This window comes from Acanthaster planci, linkage group LG19 (genome assembly GCF_054643075.1).
Source record: "Acanthaster planci isolate LZ-2023a linkage group LG19, COTS_SCS, whole genome shotgun sequence".
NCBI classification, from domain to species: Eukaryota; Metazoa; Echinodermata; class Asteroidea; order Valvatida; family Acanthasteridae; genus Acanthaster; species Acanthaster planci.
In genome coordinates, this window is record NC_141795.1 from 271,205 (window position 1) to 290,548 (window position 19,344).

At 38.8% G+C, this 19,344-nt stretch overlaps 1 protein-coding gene across 6 annotated transcripts in view; it reads left to right on the forward strand.

Moving 5' to 3' along the window:
* Positions 1–19,344, forward strand: part of LOC110989370 (NACHT domain- and WD repeat-containing protein 1-like) — a 129,817-nt gene that overhangs the window by 12,446 nt on the left and 98,027 nt on the right. For 3 of the 6 annotated variants that reach the window (XM_022254109.2, XM_022256274.2, XM_087149166.1), the window contains exon 2: positions 17,393–17,473. The exons of 1 other annotated variant lie outside the window; for it this stretch is intronic. The gene's annotated coding sequence lies outside the window, so the exon portion shown is untranslated. Of the gene's footprint in view, positions 1–1,870; positions 1,967–17,058; positions 17,474–19,344 lie in introns of those variants that run through there. 2 more of the 6 variants (XM_022255675.2, XM_022254913.2) reach the window with 2 other exon arrangements.

Sequence of the window (19,344 nt, forward strand, 5' to 3'; positions counted from 1 at the left end):
TGGTACGTGTACATTAATTTAAAGGGAAATCTTAAAAAGTATTCAGCTCTAGGCTCTTTGGATGCTTCAGATCAAATTTATTCTGTAGTGATGAAGGTACATGTAGTTTGCATAATCTATTGTAATAGCACAAATAAATTATGAAATGGAAAACAATATTCAGCTTCAATTGATTAGTTCTACTCCAGGCTTTGGACTTACACCAATGCTCATATTCACTGTGTATTCTAATGTTAAATAGTGGTCCAAGAGTTGCCAAAAAAACCAAACTTCAAAAGCTTGTTAGGATGTGATACAAACCCACTTCTTCTGCTTACTAATGCAGACACTCGGCCTTATTTCATGTACTAGTACATGTATGTACCGGTATGAACATCACAATATAAAGATACCGCTATGGGTCATTCCACGAGGTTGGGGCACAGTTTGTGATGGTGTCCTTGTTACATGGGTAACTTTTACCACCTGTCAGGACCTGCAGAGTAGGTCATTTACTCAAACACACCCCTCTGTATTCAGCCTTGCAGGATGTATAACAATGTCAATTTGGAATCCATATGCAGGGAAATAGCTGTTCATTTTTACAGAACCCATGTAACAACTGACACCATGACAAATTGTGCCCCAACTTCATGGAATGACCCATATAAAGCACTACTTCTTTTGCTGTTGACAGATGCGTCCTGAGAATAAATCTGCAAAAGCAACAAAAAGTCCTAAATTCAGATTATGTACAGTTCATGTACATGTATATACTGGTACATGTATGTAGATTCTGTGCTATTTTAAGTTTATGAAATAAAGTATGTTCATGTGACACCAATAATTATGTTCGCGCGTGCAACAGATTACCATAGTCAAAGGAGACATGAAATGGGAGTTTTGTAACTTGAATGACAGGTAGGAAAGCTGTCTTGCAAAGTTGCTATGGCTTTCCATCTCCTTTGTGGCAATAAAAACAGAGATATTACAACAATTTCATTTTTACTCTTTGACATTGGACATTCCCATTGGTTTGTACAGGAAATGTCCGAATGGCAATTCATGGTACAACATATGTAAATGTCTGATCTCTAAAACATGAACCTTTGCTGTAGTGTGATTTGATATGGAATGGCCTGGTAGTGTAGATTTAGGAAATCCATTTTATGGTCTGCCATCAACAAATATACCGCTAGATTACATTATTAATTTGTTCCTTGCTAAATTTGAAATATTAACGAGTAACTTAGCTAGATCCCACGGGTGCCATGAAATACAATGTAAGTGTCGTAATCAAATAAATTATACACTGTACATACGTGTGACTTAAGTCTGAACATTGCTGAAGGCATCCTTTCTCAGTTCAAATGCATAATCTTTGCAGATATTTTAGAATTTATATAAACAAATGTGTAATCTGCACTCTTGGACTGTCTGGCAAAGCACATTTAACTATTGAATAATTTGTAGTAGTACCGGTACACGCGTAAAATTCACTCAAGCACATGTGCACTTTGATAGTACAAGAGTACAACAGAGTAACAACTTTTATAGTATGAATGTGTGCATGCTGTACTTATGTACCATGTTAATTGTGGAATTTGTAACCTACTCTGTTGTGCGGATGGCGTTCTCCTGCACAGAGTCAATAAATATGGATCAAAGTATTATTTTTGATAGCCATATGTTACTTGTATGATGCTAGAGCATTTTTAATGAAACAAACATCGGATGTTGCGCAGTGTGCTTTGTCAGTTTGATTTGGTTGGAAGTTCATGATCCTAAGATTGATTGCAGGATTTAAAGCTGCACTTTTGCAATTATGAATGACGCTCATGAATACATGTACATGTACGCTTGTGTAAGAAGTCTTTTTTCATATCCGCAGTTGACGTACATGTACCGGGTATTAATGCGTCGTGCTTGGTTGGGGCCAAAGCGCAATTGCAAGGTTGCAAAGACCCTTCCCCAGCAGCTTCTTCGGGTAAGAAAATCCAACGTTCACTAGCTGTTGGGAGGTTTAAAATAATGCAGACAGCATTGCTTGAGTTTTATGCACTTTCATACATGTATTCATCCTCAGATTATGGAACAAGAAATGATTGCATTCTATTTTACATGTAATGCAATTTTTAGCTCTGAATCCTGCATATTTCAACAAAAGGACAATTGATGAATTCCACAAATTGATGGAAAAAAATAGAGTCATTCTTTTTCAGAATTTGTTGTTTGAGGTAGAACTATTTACCAATATATCATGTAAAACTGAACAACTACTGTAGCAACAGAGAAGTAAAGTTTCTACATAATTTTAAATGTTGAAACAAACTATATAGGGAAACTGACTACGTGCTACTTTTTCTAAACATTTATTTTCAATGTTGACCACAGTCTTTGTGCATGTGTACAAAATCAGGCAGTGCACCATGGGATTGTTTTTTTTAAGCAAATGAATTCGTGCATGAAATTGAAGCATGCATTAGTGGAAGCTGTACATTATTTGAAAAAACATCCAGGGATTTGCACCTTCTAATATTGCTCAACCCGGTGGCCTCTTTGGGACCGTAATCAGGATGATGAGGACGGAGACTTCAAAAGAAGAGTTTGGAGGATCAAGACGGGGATGAAGATGTGGGCATTTCACTAATGAGAGCTGTGGCTTTCATGTCGGAGGTGTCCATGTGTTTCGTGGTGTGCTGAGAGGTTAACCAAAAAGTTCAACAGTACAGTAGAAACATGGCAACTTACATTGTACTTTACATGTAGATGTAGATGTGCTAAAACTCAAGATTTCTTGAGAAGTTAGTACATTTAGGCTCTTTGTTGTGGAGTGTTGTGGATGCTGATATTTTTTTTCTGCAGAGAATACCTTATATAACGTTTGCTCAAATGAAAATCACACTCTGCCATTTTTGTCCCTCCTTGACAACCTCTTTGTGGCGCAGTGTATTGTGAATTGCTCAGGGAGTTTTAGTTGAGTTTGAGTTTTGTAATTCTTCCCCTCAGCCATGGTCATCTACCAGAGAAAAAGACCAGGGGAACATACATTTGTAGCATTTGAATCCCTCTTCTGTTCGTCTTTTTTCACTGAGAAAAGTAACTCATTTGGCAAGACTCATCATTTTTGATGGGTAACTCGACCTCATTTTGGAGCATTATGTAAAACGATTTAAGATTGACTGTGATGGAATTTAAACTTTATAACTTTATTATGGAATTTAAACCACAGTAATCCATTTGCTTCACCATCTGCCACTGAAGGGGATTTCTAACACATTTCAGGGCACTTTAAGCAGTGGTTGTGGTAAATCACTTGACAGTGTTTCTAAAAATGTACGTGGGTAAGGAGACATATGTAATTTGGGAGGACAGTTTCATTGCTCTTTCATTCAAAGGGTTTAATACATACAATGTAAAGAAATTTCCATACTTGTTTGTCTCCTTCCCCCACCTGAAAAAAGAACGGTTTGGGTCCTTTGCGTTGGGAGATCCCTTTGGAAGTCTTACAGGAAGTTGTGTCAGAGATCTGAGAGAGGTCTTTGGGATGTCAATCTTGTGCGTTCTGACACCACCGATTAGAAAACTATACGGTAATTGGCAAGGAGCCAGACGGCTGGCAATGTAACTTTAACACATGTGCGTGCTCGTGTCGGTAACACCAGCAGGTGATGCTTGGAATCAGTGACAAGATGAAAAATAGCAGTATTATGAAGTACCCAGCATTAACCTGTAGAACACCTGGATGCTTGGGTACATGCAGAAACGGTAAAAGCATTGAGGTGATGAATGTGATAATCACAGACTAAAAATGGCAATGCCAGGTGAAAAACTGTCTGCAGAGCTACAGACGGCCGGCACATCTAGTAATAAATTTATCAACACCAGGTGATCCAACCGTGCGTCATTAATTATTTACGCAACTCTAATATTGCCCATAAAATAAGTAATAATAACCTGAAAGGTGTTTGTGGACTGAGCTGACATTACACAGTGGATCAGACTTTTACGAAAGCATTACCCAACAGGTTTCTGTAATGTCTTCATTTGAGTGATGAATTTTATGGCAAAAAATGATGTTGATAGTGTGTTTAAGTTTCTTGTTCAATGTTTTTTAAAGGAAATATGCAGTGGAGATTTCATTTAACGTATTTTTACGCATATCACTATGCAATTACAATACAAACAAGATCCAAAAACTAGCTTTCCTTGAAAGTGAAAAGAAGATGGTGTTTCCATTCGTGGAAAATACGGTACTTTCCATAATGTATGCACAAGGGTGCTATTTTGATGACATACATACATGTACAATGCATTCCCTCTCAATTGAGCCAAAGAATAGTACTAAAATCAGTCCTTCAAAATCACCCACCAACAATGTTCTGAAGAAAGACTGGTCACTGTCCAATATTACTATGTCCAAACAAGCTGTTAAAAATGGCAACCAAGCGTAAAAGGGGAACCCATTCCAAGATATGTAGAACAGTGTGATACTCGACCTGTACATGTACGTTTACTGTATACAAAGCTATGGAGACACTCCTGCTCTGCTTTGAATAGCATCACACTTACTGGTAGTTTGCCCGTGAATGTGGTAATCTTTATAAGCAGAAAATCCCAAACTCTCAAAATTTCACCCTTTCACTGCTACTAATGTACAGAGGAGGTGAAAAGTCATTTTGAATAAAGCCACACATTTCTAAGTGGCAGTTCCAAACATGGGTATGTTCCAAATGCCAGAAATGTCAAACATGTACATGTCCCATTTACAGTAACTGTGCATGTGCATGCACTTGTTGATACATGGGAGTAATCAGAAAGAACTGTTGTATTATATTGTAGAATCTAGATATCAGTATTTGCCGTTGTCATCAGCAGTTGAGTATTTTCCGCTTTACCAGTATACATGTTTTAATTTACACTTTCAGTTTTCAGTAACACATTTTGTTTTCTGGAAAACCGAATCGTTCAAATTGCTTTCACCCCAATGTTTATTGTACCTACAGTAGTTCTTGAAATTATAGTACACATATTTCTGGGAGACGTCAGAACTGTTGTAAAGATGCTCATATTAGATACTGCATAAGGCCGAGATTAATATCCAACCCAGTGTATAAATTTAAGGCAAACTTATTCAACTTTCCTCGCCCACAAGGTATTCCATGTTGCACAGTTGAAGAAAAGAACAAAAGACTACAAAAAGGAAAAAACAACAAAGAAATAAAAGAAAACAAAAACAAGAAGCCATTTTAACCGTAAACATTTCAAGAGCTCTAGCTGTCAAAGGATGTTCATGTACTTCTTCACGTTTATTTCATTGTATCCTACACTTATTTGACAAGGTTGAAAAGGTCACAGGAGTGCGTGTGGCTGCCGGCCGATGGTTTCATCCGGCAAACTCTGTTTTACCAGGAAATGCAAGACCAGATCTTGACTACCCCAGCCACTAACTATTTCCTGATTCCGTTTTGCCATAATGACATCGGGGTCATACATGTGCATAAACATTTTAATAACAGAAGGCATTCACATATTACCTTTTTACGTGTATACAGTACATGTTTGGAGTACCTTTTTATGGTTGTTAGTTTTGGGCAATAGAAGCTTTGGATTGTAGTTTTTATGAATAGAGCTGTAAAAAAGTTTTCCATTTCATGTGCACTGTCACCTGCAGTGGTGCAAACGTGTTAGAAACTAGGATAATATGCAAATGATGAATGTTTATGATTGTAATGGTAAGAATATATGTGATGACAGATGAAATGTTTGATTCCATGAAGTCAAGCGGAGTGGAATGGAACAAATACGTGTATGTCAATTGTCACCTCATGAAATTATGAAAGCTTGTTGTGCACAAATTCATTCATTTTCAGCTTCAGTTGTGCAACCCCAGTTGTTATGGCTGTGCCGATATCCGCATACTCGATCAATTGTCGAATATTCAAATATTATTTTTCGAATTTGAATATGCAAACTTCATGAAAAGGAAGCATAAATTTTCTTTTGTTTTAAATGACAAAAATTGCACTGTGTTGGCTTGTTTCAAGCAGATTTAAATGAAAAGCGTCAAGAATCTTACAATGATTTAAAAAGTAAATTATTTATGAAACAATTGAAAAGGAATAGAAATTTTCAACAGGGCAAAAAGTCTTGTTCATCTCTTCAATCTTGGTAAATCCTGGCTGGAGGTACATGTACTCCTAGATGTGAGAAGCTATCATATTGATCATAATATACAATTGTGTGTGTTATTGCAACTAATTTTGTAGATGGTTCATCAACAATCTGCCGGTCGGTGTTACCGAATATTTGGATATTCGATCAAATTGAAGGTTGAGTATTCGAATAATGAATTATTTGAATGGACTCAGCCCTATGCACAACAGCCAACCATTTGGAAACAAGAACGACTTCATTTCTCAATTCTCCAGATGAAAATGTGGCTCTGGGAGGGCTATAGTAGGCCTGTTTGAATCTCGATCAGTGATCCCAATTGCTGGCTCACTGGCCATCTGTTAAGCGGGTTCTGGTGTCAGTGAAACAACGACGAATCACTGATTGAGATCCAGATCCATGTGAAACAGGTCCAATGCTGCATACATGTACACGTACCTACAGCATTTGATAAATGGAGTAACCCTGACTTCGCGATGATTGAAAATGTCAGGAAAAACATTCACACAAGCTGTCGTCTGGCTTGGGAAATGCAGTCTTGCATTTGTTGCTTTGTCTGATTGTGTTCCTCTGTGGTCTGATGTTTTAAAAAGTCAAGTTTTCTTTAGCTGCTGAAAAAATATGAAAGGTGCTGGTATCATTGACTGTTACAAGTGTTTCCGTCCTGTGGCTCTTGCAACGCAAGCTTCCTGACTGGTCGGTCTGTGTAAAAGACACTCACTTGCAGATGAACGTCTACTCGGTACATGTAGATGATATTTTTGCACATTTCCTGCGTAATTTCGGTATGCAAGAGGGCCTCCTCTTGACCTCCTTAGTTTGTCCAGTAATAGTAAGAGAGCCTTGGTAGCAAACTCTATGACGTTTAAGGAAAAGATGGTGCACGTTCGGTGCATGTATGCATGTGTATCTATAGTTTGACTGGAGGCCTTTTGTCAGAATGATATTTGATTGATCCAGTTATTTGCTTGTATGTTGAGAGTGTTTTTTGGTTACATGTAATTTGCTTTTTATTTTTTTGTGGGTTTGTCCGTGTCCTCATTTTGTCTTTCTTTATTTTTGTAAATTCTTTGATAATTTTACTTTGCGTTAAGCAGCATACGTGTATTTACATGTATATATGATATGGTACTTTGTTCACGTACTACATGTACCTTTTGTAAACATTTGCTTGTATGTATTTACATGTAGATGGTAACACTTGTTACTTTCAAAATTAATAAATGAAATTTGAAATCAACACATGTACATGTACCAATAGGTCTCCTCCATATTTCTCAGGTCTAAATCACTGGCGGACATGCCTTACATGGAGGCCACCTGCATGTACATCTAAACATGGTCAACTGACATGTCCTCGTCATCTCACATCCACCAACCAGGCAACAGCCTTTAACAGATTTTGGCTGGAAATGACGTCACAATTTCTAAAGTTGCAATATTCCCTTGGCAAGCTAGCAGGCTTGCATAAAATCTACATGTCCATGTACACTGTACATGTACATGTATATCAGATGTTGTTTCAGAGCCACAGCTCCTAGGTGACACGCACCCAGTCTGCAGGCTGTAATGGTCATCAATAAAAAAGGTTTAAGGGCTTTATAGTTGATGAGATTGTACCTTTGCAAAAATATTTACCGGTAGACGATGCTCATTGACTTCATTCTGTCAGTGTGTGATTTATATATCATTGTTTAGGCTCTACATGTACATATATGTACATGTAAGTGCCATTCATGTTTGTTTTGTTTGGCAACAATCCAGGGCAATTGTTTCATTTGTCGGAAGTGACTCTAGAGCTCTGGACAATGGAACTTGGTCTGGTGCTCTTTGACCTACATGTATTCCCCTTTGCCCACTTTGAACACCCACTGGTCTCCAACCTCACGGCAGACAGTTTGTCAGTAGTCTTTTCATTGGAAATGTGACAAAAATGCGCGCCATTTTAAGAGCTGAATAATTGATAAATGCCAGATATAATCTCTTTTGGGGAAACACATTGACCGTATTTAATGACCCTATGTAAAATGAAGGAAAGCTCCCAACTGAAATACAACGTTCATACATGTACATACATGTACATGTAGTATAGTAGCACATGTACTGTACACATACAGAACGATATGTAAAACTGGACATACATGTACATGTATTATGTACACATGTAGATACTTGTCCTATGCAGTCCATATCGACTGTAAAACATTGAAAGTGTTTGCATACCCTACTCACAAAATTAATAACTATAAACCCACAGAAATGTACATGTGTATCAAAACTGTTGCAAAGCTTTTTCATTTTCTTTCGAGAGAGGGACCACATTCAATGACATTTATGATGTTCCCTAGTCGTTCTCACACACACAACAGGCATTAAACACTAATTGGAAAAACACACACACACTAAAAGTCCAACAGACAAACAAAAAGAAAAAAAAACACCAAAAGCTTTAGTTAAATTGGAAGGGAGATGGTCGAGAAGAAAGCAATGCCCTCATATCTGAACAGAAAGTAATCTCCAACTTCTGTGCTAATCTTACCGGGGATTGGAGCATAATCAAAGTGTTTAATTATCCAATGAGCTGTCACTCCCTTTTTTGCGGGGTTGCGTGTTGCCTTATTAACACGTAACGTACACGATCACGTCTTATTTGCAGATACCGCAAATATAGTGTGATGCGTACAGCTCCATTCCTCCCCCCTGCATTCACCAATTTAGCATCCACATGATCTAGGGGCCAGTTAGTGATGCCCTTGACGCGGTTGTTATGGCAACACTGCATGGCCAAGACATGTCATGGTTTGCCTCGGGAGTGTTAAGATGGATTCTGCAAGACGTCAGCCGAGAGTGGCTGATTCTGGTGTTGCCGAAAACAGTCACCTGTCCACCTGCCCAGGAAACAAAGAGGAACATATTTGGACAGGCAGTTTTTGCTTGTTAAAATTTACATGTCCCCTCTCTTCAGATAAATCTTTTAGCACTGGCAAACAGGTCGACACAGTACCTTCCAAAAGATTGGATGCAGTGGAAATATGACTTCGGATAGTACATGTATCTGGGGTGTTAGTTTCAAAAGTTTCCCTGGGAGAGAACAGGCAGTTTTTTTCAACTTGTCTGGGAAGGGACAGACAGATGTTTAAATCGTAGATGTACAGTATAGCCTGCTTAAAGAGTCCATCTGATGGTTGTACCGGTATTAACCCTAAATGAGCAGAGTTATTTTTGACCATGTCACAGTGGGGGAGGGGGGATTAGAACTCAGCTGTCCCATTCTTTTAAAAACTTGACTGACATGAATGTAAAGATGTGAAGTTTCAACCATATAGTTTTGTTGTTAAGGTCATTTGAAATTGAAAGCCACACACCTGCCAGCCGGCATGCATTGATCATGACAGTGGAAACGTTTACATACGTACATTTTGGCTGACCGGCACAGAATGGTATGTTTGATTTTCACAGAAAGGGTGTCAAAATGACTGCACAGAGTTACTAAAAAAAAGCTTCTGAAGGCTCATGCAGCTTGTGAAAAAAAATGCAATGCGGTAATCTAGGACAACAAGTTGAGGGGACGGATCCTCCCCCCCACCCCAGCTCTATTAGGGTTAAGAAGAATCTTATGCACAGAATAATCATTCACTCTTTAGATTTATCCTCAGCGGGGTAACCTGACTGAGACAGGCAACTTTTGTGTTTCTGTACACATGTCATTGCAAATGACCAATGAATGACTGAAAAGTTGCTCTTCTAGATGTGCCCAATAAAATGAATACTCTTAAGGTCTGCGAAAAATTGTAGATTGGAGAATTGAGCACAGTGTTATTAGGGTTAAAGCAGTTATAGTACATCGTACAGCATACTCTGGCTTCTTTGTTGCGTCCATTTCAATAGGATTGCAAAAAACCCAGAGAGATCAGGATACAGTGAAAGCATGACAGAGATTAAAGTACAGATATGTACATGTACATGCATAAATACCTGTGCCAACATGTACATGTACACAAACCAATGTACATGTATGTGTGCACCGATGAATGGACTCATAATGAGAATTGCCCACCTGATGTACATATGCATTACCTGCATTAGCGATGTAGACTCAGTGAAGGAGATAGTGTGTGCATTTAACGACTGGAGCTTCGAGGGTTGTGTGCAAATTCATGCAAATTTACACTCTTTCACGGAGGAGTTTTGCCATTGAAGAGGTTCCTCTTGTCGCGTGTCTTTCAACAGGGACAACAAATTGTAATGTCTCCATCTGTCTGCACATCCCCCTTGGAAGTTGATACTTCGTCATAATTGAAAGCCCCGAGGGGCCTGCATATCGCAATTGATGATGCGGGTCAAATTCTCTTGTTTTCTGTCCTCCGCATATTTTTTTTTTGTATAGGGAAGTTGATTCTGCTCCGGTTCCGGAGAACTTGAGCAGTTTGATGAATAAATCATTATTGCCGTATCGCCTTTCTGTGTTCTGAATTTAACTTCAAGAACATCCACGCTGACCATTATATTGAAAGTGTAATGTCTCCTCGTACATAAGGAAGAATAGCAAGTGTCACATGAACCTGCCAACCGTCGGTTTGCTGCCCAGCCAGGTGAGGCCATCACAAAGACTTCGCCGGATAGGTGATATTTGCACAGAAGTATCTTTGTGTAACTTCAGTATCTCATCCTCCAAGGAAACGGCTTTGACTCCATCCCTCTCAAGGCTAGAGGAGATGTGGGTGGTGTTGGTGTTGAAGAGAAACTCTGCTACAAAAAGTACTTACAAATTGATCCAAATGACTGAGGGGGACAGGTTATTCCGGGTTGGGATAGTTGATGGATAGAAGCTACATGAAGTGCTGAAAATCTTACTTTTAGCACGGATATGGTGATACCAAATTTGGTGGGACCTTCTGTGAGTTCTTTTTTGCATGGTAAGATTTAGTTTTGTGTCGACGTCTACCAACCCATGTGAATAAGGCATGAGCAGAAGTACATGCATCATGGCTTTTTCTTGATTCAAGGAGTGGCCAACTACATTTTAAGTTCCAATCCCCTGAAGCAATGCAGTAACCCTAGGTTCTATCGTAGTTACAATGTATTACACTCTTGCCACCGATTTCAGTATGCGGTCAAGTCAATATTTTTTTTCTTTGTTGAGTGCTGTCCATAGGACAGAGCAGAAACTTGTACAGACAGAATTTTACTTTTTGGCCTTGTGTCTGATAGCTGATGTTTTGTTTGGCATCAGTAGTGATTTTGTTGATACATATATGATGAGACTAGCCACAGTGATGCACAGGTAAGGACGATTTCCAGTGCACTCCCGCATGTAAATACGCACATATAGTTCTCAGGTAAATTTGTGGGATTATGAGTGGCCATTCATCCAAGCAAACATGACCACTCCCTTGAGCACAAATCTTTTCTTACACTGGGGCGATTACACAGAAGGGGTTACCCATTTCTGTTCGAAAGAAATTGTCCAGAACATCTTCTAAATCTACTTGGAGAATGGACGGAATTGGGTGAAATAAACCAAAGATTGTATAGCGCCGTGTAGCGGCACAAGATGGAGAACTCTGCCAAAAAGGTGTAATCACCATGGGTGCCATTCTAGTGTTAATGCATAGGCTCAGGCATACCGGGTGTGCTTGCCTGTCGCACTACCTGCACCTGTTGCATTAAAATGCGCTTCGCAGGCGTATTACTACCCAAAAGGGCGCCCATGTGATTGTAACGTTTTACACGCATTCACGGTGAAGTTCTCCATCTTGCGCCGCTATGTGGCGCTGTACGATCTTTGATATAAACCACGGCCACCATGCATACAGGTACCAGTATGTACATGTATCTGGCAGACGAAGAATTTGACAGCGGTCAGTGCTGTTCGAGTGACACCTTGCATGAGGCTAACTTACATTTATCCAGTAGATAGGACATTCCACTTGCATGTGTGCTTGAGAGCAAGGCCATTACTACAGGGATGGGTCTGGAATCAGAGAAGGGCATGCATGGCCACCAACTTACATGTACAGTAATATTATAGGTAGAAACTTTGATTGTGTTGCCTGTCCATGCAGATGTACACGTTCACTCTCGTGTTAAAGCAGAGTAGGATTTCAGATGCATAGTCTTACCATGTTCATGTACACCTGCCTTCTGATACCTTGAGGATTTACATGTACTGGTATAATGTGGAGTTTGAAGCCACTTTTTATTTTATCACCCACACCACATGTACATTCACATTTACAGGTCTTAATTTCTGTCGAGTCCAACACCTGCTTTGCATTGGGCTTGTGATGTCTTGATTTAAATCCAAGCACTGCACGTGTACGTGTATCCATGAGAATCAAATTGGATTTCCTGCCCCAAGTGGGATTTTTTAGAGGATTCACCGAGCTTCCCTGGAAAGAAAAATTACCCAGGGAGTTTCAGTCAGCAGAGGGGAAAAAAGTTCATAATGTTTCACACAGTACTGAGGTACATATACTGATGTAGGCAAGCCTTCAAAGCTTTGATAAATTGGCAAACAGTGTGAGAAAAACGTGGGACAAACACCCATCACTTGCATGCACGCACATGTAGGTCGTGACCATTGTGCCAGTCAATAAAGCATTCATGTCTATTTAACATGTTCACTGTACGTGAAAGTAAGCCTCACTATGTAGTTTACACAAGCTCATGTACCGGTACATGTCCATGTACATGTATGACAATTGCCAACCAAAGACTACCCGGTAGCTTATTGTAGTGGTTGCTGATCTCGGGGAACTCATGTGGTCACATGGCACTTTGACATCATTCGATCAGAGGCTTTGAAATCTCCCTTTCCTTTTGTATCTTAAATTTTCCAAAGTGGCATTTATCTCATATATGTTGGTATTTTCCGGGAATCTTGCGGGTCTTTCTCACAGAAATTGTCAGTAATGGAAAGTGCTTCCAGTCTTTTGGTTCTCTCCATATCCTGCTTTAGCTCCCTGGATATTTTACACAAGGACTATAACTGAGCTGAGTACATACTTTAGTAGTAACCCAATAACACTCTTTTTCTCTGCCCTCTTACAAACATTTGTGTAAGATTTGTCATAAAAACCAGTGTAAAGAAGAAGTGTCTGGGGTTTTGTGGACCTGAAACACCAAGTATCAGATTCCGAAATTGATTCCAGATTTGAAAAACATTGGTCAGTAAAATTATATGCTTACTGTGCTTGCATTCATAACACTCAGGCACACATGCACGAGACACACTCACTTACATGTATATGTACATGTATCTCCTGTATTCGCTTTTGTTGAGAACAGCGCCCTCTTCAGTCTCAGTGAGGACATTGTGTACATAATGTGAACACATGCTTGGATCATTTACAACCCACCCTCCCTCCCTTTTGTTTTTCTTTGGTCAGCATCTTCCTAGTGTTTGTGATGTTCCAGTGCACTTGCAGGCCCTCATTTTGACCTTTCAGGATTGCATAACATGGACCTTAACCCCCCATGTACGCGAATTTACTCACAGAACTTTTGGGCTGTTAGGGTTTATTGTGTGGGGTTTTTTGAAGATCAGCAAGTACATTTGCCTACAGTAAGTCTGTACGTTATGGTTTTACAGTATTTATTCATGAAAGAATATTCAAGTGAACCATCTCACTTTTTATTGAAAGTGTAATAATTTCTATTAATACTTGTATGTACAATGTACATGTATTTTGAACCACACATGTAAACCATTTTCTCCTTTGAAGAGAAGATTTTGTTTCGCTTGGGCTGTACAGGTAGTTTCAGTTTTATGTCATGTATTATTTAAGGTTTTTTTGCCCACTGCTGTTTTCATTTAGTAGAATTTTGAAAATGTCATTGACATTTGGATCAGAGCCAGTACTGCCTGTCAAGATAGAAGATTTGTTTTGTTGTTAAGACCACACTATCTTTATTATTATTTACTTATTTTTTTGGACCTTCCAATGGTTTTCTTTTTAAAGAAATTCCATTGAGAACATTTTTAATTTTTTTTTTTTTTGTTATTGTAGTTTTTTCACCAGATTTGTGACAGTTGCCATAGGAATGTTGGAAAATACTGGTATGTTGAAAATAAAGTTTGTGGTTTAAAGTTATCAGTGCAAAGTTGAAAGAGCATCAGGCTGTCTAAAGTTCCTCCTATCTCTAGAGATGCCCTCGTTTACCAACCCACTGAGACACAATGTCGGCTGACCGCATTATGAAAGTGAAGTTTGTTTTTACACGTATGTTCATTCCATGTTCCAGCTATCTCCCCTTTGAAATAACATTCTCCAATCCAGAAAATGCAAAAAACAGATGAAACCCTCATGGAAATTTCACTCGTCTCCAGGAAGACATGAGGGTACATCAATGAAAAAGAATATTCTGGTCTGGGATTCCCAGCAGGCCGTGCATGAACCTTCCTTCGTTAATTGCCTTGGCAGCTAATATTACGTGTAACAACAGATAGGGAAACCCTCAACGACTGATTGCCATGGTGACTGATATTACGTGTAGCAATAATATGGGAAATGTGTACTCATGAGTTTGTGTACATGTACCGTGCTACATGCATGTACGTGTACTTAATTTTTATGGCTCTTTGTGACACAGATAACCAATAAGTGATCTTGCCCGCCATTTTTTTCTCTCGTTTTTGTTTAGTAGAAGCCATTACATGTAGTAAATTTTGGCTCGGGGCAAGTTTCATGAAACTGAAAAAAAATCTTCTAAATTGTGTTGTGGTCAAAGCCAGACGGTCTGAGACCAAGATCAGTTCCAAGACCACAAAGGTGAGACCAAGACAGACCAAGACACCCTGAGATTGAGACTATAAGACCTCAGGTAGAAACTACATTATTTGTAATATACAAAATATGCTAAAATTTGCATGCAGGTTAAATCCTTTGATTAATCCGAGATTAGCTTTTCATTACCCTCAGCTTTTCTCTACCCTTACAGTGCTTACAATTATCGTACCAATAATAAAAAAGTTTCTTGTTGAAATAATTTAGAAGGTATTTCTCTTCGCCACTTACATGTATGATGCGTGAAATAAAAATGAGGTTGGGACTCAAAATGTGGTGTACTTTCAGCTTGTCTGATTGCAACAGAAACAACACTGGACAAACAATGTAATTGATTTAGGGGCTAAAACAGGCTACGTACCAGTATTTAATGTCTCAACCTGAGACCAGCAAAAAATACCAAGACCCTATTTTTTCGAGACCAAGACCATGGGACACGAAGACCAATGCTGAGATCTACAAAATGAGTCTCTAGACTGGTCCCAAGACCTACATCTCTGATAAAACTAATACTTATAACTGCGTTTACATGTACATGTACAGTATATATAACACGGAATCATGAGATGATAAAAGGCCCTTATAAACAGAAATGAAAGAAGACAACTTTGTTGGTTTTTGTTACTGAAATCCCTACTATCTTCTTCCATGAGGTCAGGTCTCTAGTCTACAGTGTAAATCAAGTTTTAGATGTTTTTCCTAATTTTTTTTCTGTTTATTGTTTCTTTTGAAACACTTTTAAATGAACTGAGCTTAAAAAAGAAAGCACAGCATCTCTAATTTTTCCCAATGAATTTGTTCTTCTGATTAAAAGAACTGCTGTGTGGATAATCTTTAATTTCTTCCCTCTCATTGCCATGGAGGATGTTGTTATGGCAACCCAGTGTCTCTGATCTGGCATAAGCAGAGTGCACTTTGGCCTACTAAGGAAAAGTTGCTGTATATTTGACATTGCCTTGAGAAAAGGGAATAACTCATAACTGCATCTGGCAGTTCCACGTAACAGGGAAAATTGAATCATGAATGCAGCTACCAACCTCATTATCATTGGTACTTGTTGAACAAAAAAGGGGTGTTTGAAATGACAGTGGAAATCATAAGTTGTACAATCATTTTGATTTCCACTTTTTTTTTCATTGTCTTACCGGGAATTACAGTTAAAAATCAGGTCGGTAATAGCTTTACCAAATTTCTCCTTTTGTATGGATTGCCCGTTAGTTGATCTTTTTGTATTTGAATATCTTTCCATTGCATGAATAGGTTTTCAAAGAATAATTAATTCCGTGAAGTGGAAAAGAGGTTGAATCTGTTTTCTCAAAGAATGGGATATTGTCAGGGTTTGGACTTTGAAATTGCTCTTGAAGTATCGTTTTCCCAGGTTTTTAATATTTCTTTGGGTCAAAATGCTTTTGTTTTTTCATCAGAGACCGATTAACGGTAGTAGAGTCTGAAGAAAGTATAAGGCTGTGTGGAATGTGCATCAAAGAAATGCCCAATGTTAGGACAAAGATGGTTTTCATAACTTTTCACCTCAAAATGTGCTTTGTTTCAAAATGAATACATTTTCACAAATTCCAGCCCCAGTAAATTTACAAACACGCACCAATATTGACAAAGTGCTTTGTAAGTATGACGATTTCAATATTTCAAAGGGAAGGACACATATATGTACATTGTACATGTATGCTGTTTGATGAAGGGTCATCACTGTTCAGACCCACACCACACTGGGAGGAAAGCCACAGCTTTCAATTCATCCTAGATGTGGATATAATTTGATGATGATTACACTTCCGCCCATTCCCGCTTTTTAATACTGGACGCATTGAAAGCATGGAACGGCTATTAAATTTCCAATCAATTCAGTAGTCTCTGCAAACCGTGAATACTTATTTGCCTCACCTGCAAACAAGTGGAGTCTCCCATTTGGCTTGAATAATTAATAAAGGCACAGCGCCAAAAATGATGTTAAAAGTGGTATCTTGAAATCATTTGTAATTTGCTGCTGGCAACCCTGTTCCTTGAGCTGCTGAAAGTTCCATCAGTAATATGACAAGTTGTCTGCTCATGGGAAGTCTTTTAGCTGGAGCCATTGATGCGGAGAGCAAGCCGCAGTGACGGTCCACACTCTCCACCTGCCAACAAGTGGTTGAGTCCACCATTATCATTTAGTCGCCGTGGTAAACAGACTGCCTCCGTGCCGACTGAATTACAGAGCCAGTTTGCTGTCGCCATCTCCGCAGAGTGGATGCACCACGTCGTCCGAAGGTTCCACATCTTTCTCTTCCCAGGTCACCGGGAGCGAGGATCATCCTTCTGGAGAACATTACTGCGTGCTGTCTGGATGGCTGTTATTACAGGCCAGATTTCCTGATTGTATAGATTCTTGTAGGAGGGAACCTCAGATCAGTTCTTTTTTTTTTTCCTCTCCTCTGAACGGATATATACAGGCCTGTCGAACAAGGGTTTTCACATGTGCTGATAAGCAGACTGGACTCCGTGACGCAGTGGCTCGGCGTTATCATCAACCAGTGAGTAGCATGTGTAATTACCATATCTCTCATTGTCAAAGAGCATTAATTGATTCTGTCCACATGTAAATACATGAAGTCACAATTGGCATCTTACAAAATTACTGAAGGGCCTTTAAAATGTAATTTTCTGTGCTGCAGGTCTTGTGGATGTGCCTCTGTGTGGTTGTTAATCTTCATGATGAGTTTTTAATTTGCCAGTTTTAGTGGCCTTGTAACGTTTATACTAATACATTTGCATGTTTTTAAGCAAACGTGGATTGTCCTTTCGGGAAGAAACCTCACTGACACAGCCCTTTCAGCACTTGTGTGTAAATTGACAAGGATTTGGGATATTTTATTGTCTTTAATCTTCCTATCTTTGATGATTTTATGTTTCAGTAGCCAGTGGGCAAAGTTCTCTGGCAAGTATTTTCAGTGAGCAAAGTGGAGGCTAATTGTTCAAACGCATTTCAGTTTTTATTTTAAAGTTCAAATAGGCCCATAAATTGAAATGGAATAAAAAACAAGGTAAGGTCAACACAATCCATTTTTCTCTTCTAACCAATGCAGATGGTTTTGTATTTGTTAAATTCAGCTTACCAGAAGGGAAATGTTTCCTAGAGCTGTGACATGCTTTATTCCTGCCATTTCTCACCTCCTCTTTAAATTCCCAGCTGTATAGGTACATGCATGTACTTGCATCTAATCAGGGAAGTGTGCTATTTCAAAAGATGTATTTGCAGGATGAGGTTGAATGTGTCACCCAGTCTGATGAAAACAAACTTGGAAAATCTTCCCTAATTGAACAGTCTTACCTGAACAAAGTCCACTCAACACATTAAAAAGCTTTGGAACCTCAGGAAACCTTGGAAACCTACACTTGCGTTGGCATACCCCATATACCTTTATCATTGGCGACATGCATATCATACATACAGTACTTAAGAATTGAAAATTAACCTGGAAATGAGAAGATTTCTCCTTTTTTTTGCTGTCCAGGTAATTCCTTTTAATTTCACAAAACACAGAAAACATTTCCCACAATGTGAGAAAATTGTCACATATTTCCCATAAGTGGAAAAGATGTTCACATATTTTCCCACAAGTTAAAAAAGAATTTTCATAGGTTTTCAGACAAGTGGGAAAATATTTTCCCATATTTTCACGTAATTACAAAAGGCTTCTCATAGGTTTTTTCCACAATTGGGAAAACCTTTTCACATCTATTTTCACACAAGTGGGAAATTACTTTCAAACATTGTGAACTGTGAGTGTGAAGGTAAATTTTTTTTTTTTTTCAAAAAAAAATCTCCCAGTTGAATTCCAAGTGTTAAGTTCTGTCTGCATAGTACTGTGCCGTTGAACACTGCCTGGGGGCTTCTGGCATCTAGTCTGAAGGATGCACAGTTACGTTTCCAGCACACATATTCACTTGTGAAAGATCCTTACTGTATACAGGATCGACCTTTCCATAATGCCTGGACCTATAATTGTTAACACACCAGCGAGTGCTGTCATTTACATGTAGAGTGCTGAAGAGTGCTGTTCAGAGTTTGTCCATAATGTGTACAGGTGGTACGGTACTTTCAGCAGTCATAGCCGATGCGCTTTTCTTGTTGTGAAGTGTGAAAAGTTCGGGCATGAAAATGAATTGATGCCTGTTGAGACACATGTGCATGCACACATCCTTACACAGCTATACTTGTGGGGTATTTCCTTTGTTCTCGTGTACAAAACTCCCACACAACACGCCAAAAAAATTTCAAATCACTCCAATTTAAACCAAATTCACTTTCCTGGGTTGAAATCTCGATCGTATGTCCCTTATATAAAACACTTCAATTTGCGACAGATTTTTACCCATCAAAAATTTTCCCCGTTTGAGTTAT